Below are 9,485 nucleotides of genomic sequence, written 5' to 3'. Positions count from 1 at the left end.
GGCTTAACCACTATTGAGCTATTAGAAGCTCGACAGGAGCCGGTGCTGTTTGGTGTCGAAAGACCCTCTCTTCTATTCCTTGCAATTAATGGTATTCGAGCCGTGGGTACAGTAGCTTGAGTGATTTTTCTAAGGGGGTAAAGAGGAGTAGCAACTAGGGCTTGAAGTGCCAAAGTACACCACACCTAAAAGTTGTTAGAATGGCTGACAATAGTAAAGAGAGTGAAATTAATGTTGATAACTTTGATTTTGCTCATGAGCAAGCTACTAATGATGCTTCAATGCTTGTTAACTATCTTGTTTCTAGGCTTCAACAAGCCATGGGCAATCCATCTCTCCAAAGCAAAGTGCAACGGCAGCTCCGTGCTCACGGGATTCTCCAAGCTCATCACCATGACGAGAGAACACCTAGGAAGCCTCCTTGTGAGACTACCAAAAGAGGTCTCTCTCCGATGCGGGAAGAAGAAGAGAATCCCTACGAAGGGCTCAAGAATTTACTTCTTGATGATGCATCTCCTTATCAAAGGAGAACTCAAGAGCCTCCATCGAAGCAATGAGAAAGAAATGAGTCTCCCGCCACCTCGGCGGAGATGGCTCCGCGAAGACGGCGGGCTAAACGCTCTCCATCACCACCAAAGCGGAGAAGACCATCACACTCTTCTCCACGCCATAATTCAAAGAGGGATGATAAAAAGCAAGAGAAGAAAAAGGCAAGAAAGAGGACACCCTCTTCTCCATCTTCTTCATCCTCTTCCTTTTATGAAAGCTATGGTGAAGAAGACGAAGATCAAGACAAGAAAAAGGCGAGAAAGAGGTCACCCTCTTCTCCACCTTCTTCAAATTCTTCACCTTATGAAGAAAGTGATGGTGCAACCTTTGAACCTTCAAAAAAAAGAGGCCATAGGAAATCCTATGCCGCATGGAAGAGGTCATCCAAATTGAAGAAATTCAAAGAGGGAGGGAAGAGCATCTCTTTCCTTACCTATGATGGTACCTTTGGTGCTACGGACAAAGTCTTGGCTTTTATCCAGAAATTCGATGCGGCGTTTGGAGATGAGGGCTTCACGGAGTCCTCTAAGCTCCTCCATGTAGCTATGCACTTTCATGGAGTCCTCTAAGCTACGCCATGTAGCTAGCCACTTTCAAAAGTCCTCCTGACAATGGTGGTCTAGTCTACAAGCCAACGGTGAAGCTCCACGAATATGGAAAGCTATAAGAGCTTCCATTATGAAGCAGTTTTTGGCCACCGATGCCAAAGACAAAGTACTCACCGAATGGCGAAGCTTAAAGCTCTCTCCCAATGAATCCATCCACAAATATGTAGATAAGTTTTGGGACCTACAACTTAAAGCCACTGTCTTCAAAAAGTTGGATTTTGGAGAGCAAAAGCAACAATTTTGTGCGGGCTTAACTGAAGAAATGGCGGAGTATGTCAACTCCCAAAGGCCACGTACCATATCGGCGGTAATACACCATACTATGGTGGCCTCTCGAATCAATTTCCAAACAGGGGCTAAAAGAAATAATAAGCCCCCGGAAACCAAGGGTTCCAATGAGCCTAAGGGGAAGGACAATGTCCAAAAGTCTCCTAAGGGCAACTCCAACAAAGCTAAAGAGACGGGAGTTTACAAAGGTAAGAATAAACTCTCTCCTGAAGAGCTTGAGCGTTATCGCAAAGATAACCGGTGTTTCAAGTGCAGCGAACAAGGACATGAGTACCGCGCTTGTCCCCAAAAGAACAACCACCAAGATCCTCCTAGAGATTCCTTGGTTGAAATCCAAGAGGAGGAGACTCACCAAACTCACCACAAAGGATCTCCTCTATGCCATGCTTGGGGAAAGGTAAGAGAACATGATGATTTTATTCTCTTTGACCCTGGTTCTACTCACAATTTTATATCTATAGAGTTGGCCACCAAGCTAGGCATACAATCCTATGAGATGGGAGATGTCCTACCCGCAGACAGTGCCTTCAAGGGGCAAGAAGCTTCAGTCACTCCCTTAATCGGGAAATTGAGGCTTCATGTCCAAGGCTATGTGGACAAAGAGGACTTCTTTATCTCTCCTCTCAAGCATGAGGATGTAATCCTAGGGGAACCATGGTTTGACCGCCTGGCTGCCGATGTTAAATTTCCTGAAAGGAGAATCTCCTTTAAGTTCATGGAAAAGACATGTATATAGATGCCAAGGAAATGGGTAACACTATCCCCATTGTACATACACCAGCTTTCAACAAGTCAATAAAGAGCTCTATTTCCGTGTACATGATTTTTGTTAAAAATTCTCAAAATGAACCTAATGCTTTAGCAAAAGAAAATAAAAGCAACCAAAAGGAATTAGAGTTATCCAATTTTCTCAAGGGGTTTCAAGATGTTTTTATTGACGACATCCCTTGTGAGCTACCTCCTAAACGAGGTAATGATGACCATGCAATTGAACTTCTTCCAGGAAGTTCACCGCCTAACAAACCTCCTTATAGAGTTTCTCAAGCTCAACAAGAGGAGATTATGCGGCAAGTGCATGAGTTAGTTGAGAAGGGCATGGTTAGGCCTAGCTCATCTCCATTTTTCTCACCTGTGCTATTAGTGCAAAAGAAAGATGACACATATCGTATGTGTGTCGACTATAGAGCACTAAATAGGATCACTATCAAGAATAGGTTTCCCGTTCCACGGGTAGAAGACCTATTTGATAAGCTACAAGGATGGACCTACTTCAGTAGGATTGACCTAAAAAGTGGCTATCATCAGATAAGGATAGTTGATCAAGATATTGTAAAGACTGCATTTTGCACCAGATTTGATCTTTACGAATACATTGTCATGCCTTTTGGCTTGACCAATGCACCAACCACATTTAACCGCTTGATGGAGAAGCTGTTCCGGCCTCATCGAACCTTCACTGGAGTGTTCTTTGATGATATTATCATCTACTCTAATTCATTAGACGAACACAAGCAACACCTCCAGGTAATATTTCAAGTTTTGAGAGAGAATAAACTTTATGTTAATCGAAAGAAAAGTGAATTTTTCTTGCAAAAGATTCAGTATTTAGGTCATATTATCTCTCAAGATGTCATCCAAATGGATCCATCAAAGTTAGAGGTAATAAAAGGATGGCCTAAACCAAGGAATCTTCATGAACTAAGAAGCTTTAGGTATGTGTGCATACTATAGACGCTTCATAGAAAAGTTCTCACAAATTGCGGGACCATTACATGACCTAACAAAGAAAAGCGTTAGGTACACATGGTCTGCTAAGGAGAACAATGCTTTCGAAAAGCTTATCTCTCAACGTGTGCTTACACTACCGGATCTCTCAAAACCATTTGAGGTCCAATGTGCTGCTTGTGGTGATTGCCTTGGAGCTGTTTTGCTCCAAGAAGGGCACGCCATACGCTATGAGAGTCGAAGGCTCGACCCTGTTGAGAAAGCTCTAGGAATATATGAAAAGGAACTCCTTGCGGTTCTACATGCCTTAGACTCATGGAAGCACTATTTATTGGGGACTCCTTTCATTCTGCAAACGGATCACCAAAGTCTTAAGTACTTCATGACGTAGACCAAGCTCTCCGACAAACAAATGAGGTGGGAAGATTTCCTTTCGCAATTTCATTTTCATATTGCTCACATTGCTGGCAAGCATAATCAAGTAGCTGATGCACTCTCAAGACGGCCAAGAGTGAATGCAGTTTCCATAGCAACTCACAATGATCTATCTTCAATGATAGATGAGTACGCTATTGATCCCGATTTTAGAGATGTGATTTCAATCCTTGCATTAGGGAAGAAAGAAGAACCATTTACTTTACAAGATGGTTATCTCCTCTATGGCAATAGACTATGCGTTACTAACTCACTACGTGAGAAATTAATGTATGAATCTCATGCTCCACCTTATGCGGGGCATAGAGGGATTCAGTCTACCTTAAAGGGAATTGAAACATATTTCTATTGGCCTACCATGAAAGTGAACATACAAGAGTATGTTTCTAAATGTGTGGTATGCCAAAAGACAAAATTTGATGGAGGGAAGCAACTTGGATTGCTTCAACCCTTGCCAATCCCTAATTCACCATGGGAGAGCATATCCATGGATTTTATCTTTGGATTGCCTAAGTCTATCCATGGGAATACGGGATTATGGATGATAGTAGACAGGTTCAGTAAACAAGCTCATTTTATACCTGTCAAAAAGACTATCAAAGCCCATCAAATGGCAACCCTCTTCATTTCACAAATTTTCAAGTACCATGGCTTGCCAATGTCCATAGTGTCGGATAGAGATCCTAGAATGACCAGTAATTTCTGGAAGGGTCTCTTTGAGAATTTAGGGACAAGGCTAAACTTCTCTTTGGCCTATCATCCACAAACGGATGGCCAAAGTGAAATAGCTAACCTAACCATTCTCGATCTACTAAAAGCCTATGTAACGGAAGTAGATCAAAGATCCCAATGGGAGAAGTACTTACCCTTAGTGGAGTATGCTTACAATAACACTGTACATACTTCCACGGGAAAAGCACCTTTCGAGGTAATTGAGGGAAGATCAAAAAGTCCCTTGCTACTTAAGGTACATGGGAAGATCTTCGCTGTAGATGAGTATAGCCGAGACTTACAAGAATCTTTTCAAAAGATTAAGGATGCTATCTCTATCTCACAGCAAAGGCAAAAGGCTGCTGCTCAGAAGCGCAGAAGAGCCCAAGCCTTTAAAGAAAATGATTGGGTCTTATTAAAGTTTCCCAAGGCTCGATTAAGGCACACGACGGGCAAGAATCCTACGGGCCACCAAAAGTACTATGCTAAACTAGCAAAAAGGTACTATGGTCCCTTCTAGATTCTTAGGTCAATCAATGAGATGGCCTATCAACTCAAGTTACCCAAATCATTGGCTCATACACAATGCTTTCCATGTGAGCCTATTAAAGCCTTACAAAGGAGAGCCACCTCAAGAACCAACTATTGAAGACCCACCGGAGATCGAGGACCAAGAGGATGTGCTGCATCCCGAGTCCATTCTCCGACATGAAGACAAGGTATTAAGAGGCGGTAAGACTATCCGACGATATCTTATTAAGTTTAAGAATTATCCTTTTGAAGATGCTAGATGGATGCAAGACATACAATTAAAGGATAACATAAACCTTGTCAATGCTTACAATGCTTCCCAAGAGTAAGCAAATGTACAAAATGTTAAAAATGAACAAAGTTTTTTTTGTCTTATAAGACTCTCTTTTTCTTTATTGTGCACAAAAATGAAGTAGTATGCATACTTAGATCAAGTTTGCGGAGAAGACGTCTCCCAAACACCAAGTAGAGCTTGTCACTCCACTATGGAAGACTGATAGGACTAATGTGCAGACATGCTTGCGGCAGCCTCAAGCTCTCAAGCGCCAAATGGACTAGTCATCCATTGTGGAATGATGTCATAGGGTAACATAGGGATCCTCTACCCGCTAAGAAAAGGACTCATGAATATGCTTTATCTTCTCTACACCATAGTCGAGGACGACTATGATTTCAAGAGAGAGGCAATGTCATAATAATCAATATCTAATTCTCCTAAATGATTTTCTCATATTAAACTGATCATTTAATGTGGGGAAGTGCCAGGGGAGAAAAAGCTAGAATATTGGTTAAGCTAGCAGACCGGCCACAGTAGGGATCCAAAGGGGGGGCCATCTGCAAAAGAGCCATGTGCAACAATGGGCTAAAAAGACCCTAAGGTTCAACCCATTAAGACTTCCAAAATGCTAAGGTTCCAAAATTCAAAGGTTGTGTCCAAAGGTCAACCCTAGGGGAAATTGGATGCTTTGTGTGTGACTAAAAAGTCTTTGCATATCCCTACATGGGAGGGGGCGAGCCCTTCTTCTAGGGGATGAGAGAGAAAGTCACACACACACACACAGGCTCCCTTTACACAAAGGGAATTAGGGACACATGTCAGCTCCCTAGCCCAGATGCCCACAAGGTGTGCCCAATTCCTATTGGATGGCCTTGGAGGTGGACCAATGAGAATTAGGCTAGAGTAAATCTAGTTTAATTAATTTGAAAACACTTAATAAAAGAACCAATGAGAATTATGTCTCCTAGAAGACTATTGGACAGTCTCCCAAGGGGTCCAATGACCATTCAGGAGCCCAATGGCTTGCCTGATTCCTGTTGGCCAGGAGGCAAAGGGGTCCAATGAGAGTTTAGTTTAATTATTAAATTACCTAAAGCTCTCACAAAAGGGGAAAGAGGGACACATGTCAGAAGGCTATCACTTATGTTTCTTAACTGTGATAGGCCTGACTTGGGGAGGTCCAATGAGGGCTGAGCAAGAGCAAATAGCAAGAGGGCTCGCCCAAGAGAGAGAGGGGGCTGATTTTTGCAAGGCATTATCACACACACACACACACACAATCTCATGTGTGAAGAAAGAGAAGACTATCTCTTCCCAAGCTTTAATGGAGAGCTCATCACCTACTCCAAGCTTGTGAGATAGAAGCCTACATCGACATACTCTTGGCATGTGGATGCAAATCCAACCAAGAGCCAAGATTCAATGCATGATCATCTCCTCTACCATGCTAATTACTAAGCTAAGCTATGCTAATATGATTATGCTATCTCTTCCCAAGCTTTAATGGAGAGCTCATCACCTACTCCAAGCTTGTGAGATAGAAGCCTACATCGACATAATCTTGGCATGTGGATGCAAATCCAACCAAGAGCCAAGATTCAATGGATGCTCATCTCCTCTACCATGCTAATTACTAAGCTAAGCTAAGCTATGCTAATATGAGTGATTATGTGAGGAGATGTACACCTTTCTCGTAAGATACTCCTTCTTCCTCTCAATCTACTCTCGTACCCTGCTAGCTCTCACCATCTTCGAAGGTGTGTGAGGTCTTGGGTCTGAGAACGGGGATAATTAAAGTTGTGTTTACTAAGTGTTTTGCTTAGTGCATGAAGCTTTCATCTTCATTGCACTAGCTAGTCTTGAAGGAACACAAAGAATTGTATTGTACAATGTCTCTCTTGATGGGAGAAACCATAATACAAAGCCTTTTGGAGGGGGGACCGGCTCCATGCAAATCCGGTCCTCAACTGTTGTCAATAGCTTCATTTCTCTCTCTTTTGAAAGTATCGTTGATGCTATCGAACTAGGTGTTATGCTTTTTGTTGCTCTCTCCACCCAAGCACTTTTGTAATTCTCATTAGGAATCTATGCTAATGAAATGCCCACTATGTTCATGCTAATTTCCGCTAAACATAAGTTTTTAGACCATTAAATGTTACAGTCCCAAGACCTCAAACACCTTCAAAAATGGTGAGAGCTAGCAGGGAATGAGGATAGATTGAGAGGAAGAAGATGTATCTTACAAGAAAGAAGTATTCTCCTCACATAATCACTCTAATCACATAGCTTAGCTTAGTAATTAGCATGGTAGAGGAGATGAGCATTGCATTGAATGTTGACTCTTGGTTGGATTTGCATTCCATAGCCAAGCGTTGTTGGTGTAGGGCTCAACTTCCCAATGCTTGGAGAAGGAGATAGAGTTCTTCTTGCACACATGAGTTGTGTGTGTGTGTGTGTGTGTGTGTGTGTGTGTGTGTGTGTGTGTGTGTGTGTGTGTGTGTGTGTGTGTGTAGCAATGTGTTAGACTAAAATGCATCCCTCTCTCTCTTCTTCGTTGACCCCTCTTGCTATTTACTCATGGTGGGATCCCATTGGCTCCTGCAAAGGTTAGCCAATCACATTTTAGAAGCACAATTGATAGCCTTGTGACATGTGTCTCCCTTTCCCCTTTTGTGAGAGATTTAGGAAATTAAATAATTCATTTAAACTCTCATTGTACCTTTTAGTCTTTTACCAATAGGAATCAGGCAGCCATTGGGCTACTGAATGCTCATTGGACCCCTTGGTAGTTACTGCGAACGGATCACCAAAGCCTTAAGTACTTCATGACGTAGACCAAGCTCTCTGACAAACAAATGAGGTGGAAAAATTTCCTTTCTCAATTTCATTTTCATATTGCTCACATTACTGGCAAGCATAATCAAGTGGCTGATGCACTCTCAAGACGACCGAGAGTGACTGCGGTATCCATAGCAACTCACAATGATCTATCTTCTATGATAGATGAGTACGGTATTGATCCCGATTTTAGAGATGTGATTTTAGACCTTGCACTAGGAAATAAGGAAGAACCATTTATCCTACAAGATGGTTATCTTCTCTATGGCAATCGACTATGCGTTACTAACTCACTACGTGAGAAAGTAATGTATGAAACTCATGCTCCTAACTCACTACGTGAGAAATTAATGTATGAATCTCATGCTCCTGCTTATGCGGGGCATAGAGGGATTCTGTCTACCATAAAAGGGTTATAAACATTTTTCAATTGGCCTGCCATGAAAGCAAACATACAAGAGTATGTTTCAAAATGTGTGGTATGCCAAAAGACAAAGTTTGATAGAGGGAAGCAACTTAGATTGCTTCAACCTTTGCCAATCCCTAATTCACCATGGGAGAGAATATCCATGGATTTTATCTTTGGATTGCCCAAGTCTATCCATGGGAATACAAGAATATGGACGATAGTAGACAGGTTTAGCAAACAAGCACATTTCATACCTGTCAAAAGACTATCAAGGCCCATCAAATGGCAACCCTCTTTATATCACAAATCTTCAAATTTCATGGCTTGCCAATATCTATAGTGTCCGATAGAGATCTTAGAATGACCATTAATTTTTGGAAGGGTCTCTTTGAGAATTCAGGTACAAGGCTAAACTTCTCTTGGGCCTATTATCCCCAAACGGATGGCCAAAGTGAAATAGCTAACCTACCAATTCTTGATCTACTAAAATCTTATTTCACAGAAGTAGATCAAAAGTCCCAATGGGAGAAGTACTTCCCCTTAGTGGAGTATGCTCACAATAACAATGTACTTACTTCCACGGGGAAAGCACCTTTTGAGGTGATAGAGGGAAGATAAAAAATTCCCCTTCTATTCAAGGTACATGGGAAGATGTTTGTTGTTTCAGATGAATATAGCTGAGACCTACAAGAATCTTTCCAAATGATTAAGGATGCTATATCCATCTCTCAGCAAAGGCAAAAGGCTACTGTTGTGATAAGCACAAAAGCTCCTAGCCTTTTTTAAAAATGATTGGGTCTTGCTTAAGTTTCCCAAGGCTCAATTAAGGCACACAACGAGCAAGAATCCTAGAGGACAAAAAAGGACTATGCTAAGTTAGCAAAAAGGTACTATGGTCCCTTTCAAATTCTTACGTCAATCATGAGATGGCCTATCAACTTAAGTGCCCAACCATTGGCTCATATACAATGCTTTCCACGTGAGCCTACTAAAGCCTTACAAAGGAGAGCCACCTCAAGAAGCAATCATTGAAAACCCACCGGAGATTGAGGACCAAGAAGAGGTGCTACAACACGAGTCCATTCTCCGACACGAAGACAAGCTATTACGAGGC

This window comes from Adiantum capillus-veneris, chromosome 16 (genome assembly GCF_014529385.1).
Source record: "Adiantum capillus-veneris isolate H3 chromosome 16, ASM1452938v2, whole genome shotgun sequence".
NCBI lineage: Eukaryota > Viridiplantae > Streptophyta > Polypodiopsida > Polypodiales > Pteridaceae > Adiantum > Adiantum capillus-veneris.
This window is presented reverse-complemented; position numbering follows the sequence as displayed.